Source organism: Echinops telfairi, unplaced genomic scaffold (genome assembly GCF_000313985.2).
Source record: "Echinops telfairi isolate 266 unplaced genomic scaffold, ASM31398v2 ScPeMD7_18;HRSCAF=68, whole genome shotgun sequence".
NCBI classification, from domain to species: Eukaryota; Metazoa; Chordata; class Mammalia; order Afrosoricida; family Tenrecidae; genus Echinops; species Echinops telfairi.
Window position 1 is genome coordinate 65,199,118 of NW_022103915.1, and position 1,196 is coordinate 65,200,313.

At 39.0% G+C, this 1,196-nt stretch overlaps 1 protein-coding gene across 1 annotated transcript in view; it reads right to left on the reverse strand.

The window, feature by feature from the left end:
• The window catches only part of LRFN5 (leucine rich repeat and fibronectin type III domain containing 5), a 334,780-nt gene that overhangs the window by 227,768 nt on the left and 105,816 nt on the right, over window positions 1-1,196 (reverse strand). The window lies entirely within an intron of this gene.

A 1,196-nucleotide genomic window follows, 5' to 3' on the forward strand; every position in this document is an offset into this window, starting at 1 on the left:
TGATGGGAAATAGATCTATATGCATATATTTACAGGTTTATGGACATTGGGCTTCCACTCAAGTACTCCCTCAATGCAAGAACACTTTGTTCTATTAAACTGGCATTCCATGGTGCTCACTTTCCCAACACGACTGCTGAAGACAAAGCGGGTACATGAGCAAATATGGTGAAGAAAGCTGATGGTACCTGGCTAACAAAAGATATAGTGCCTGGGGTCTTAAAAGCTTAAAGATAAACAAGCGGCCATCTAGCTGAGAAGCAACAAAGACCACGTGGAAGAAGCACACCAGTCTGTGTGATCACAAGCTGTTGGTGAGATCAGACATCAGAGAACAAAAAATAATATCATTGTGAATGAGAGGGAGTGCAGAGTGGGGACTCTAAACCCATCTGTAGGCAAATGGACATCCTCACAGAAGAGTCTAGGGGAAGAGATGAGCCAGTGAGGGTGCAATGTAGCAATGATGAAACATACAACTTTCCTCTAGTTCTTAAGTTCTTCCTACCCCCAACTATCATAATCCCAATTCTACCTTACAAATCCAGCTAGATCAGACGATGTACACTGGTACAGACAGGAACTGGAAACACAGGGAATCCAGGACAGATGAATACTTCAGACCACTGGTGAGAGTGGTGATACCCAGAGGGTGGAGGAAAGGTGGGGTAGAAAGGGGGAAACAATTACAAGGATCTACATATAACTCCCTCCCTGGGGGATGGACAACCGAAAAGTGGGTGAAGGAAGATGTCGGACAGTGTAAAACATGGCAAAATAATAATAATAATTTATAAATTCTCAAGGGTTCATGAGGGAGGAGGGGCAGGGAGAGAAGGGGAAAATGAGGTGCTGATACTAAGGGCTCAGGTAGAAGGCAAATTGAGAATGATGATGGCAACAAATGTACAAATGTGCTTGACACAATGGATGGATGGATTGTGATAAGAGTTATAAGAGCCCCCAACAAAATGATTTAAAAAAAGTTTCAAGAACCATAAATGAATATCTAAAGTGATTATTTATAAAATAAAAATTCTTTTAAGCATACAGATAAAACATTAAATTAATGAGTTAAATCATCATTCACTTGATAACAAGGCCAAATATAATATCAACAGTAATACAAAATGGAACTTAAAAATAATTACAGTAATTTTAATATTTTGAAGTATTGTTGAAAGTGTTATTAGAAA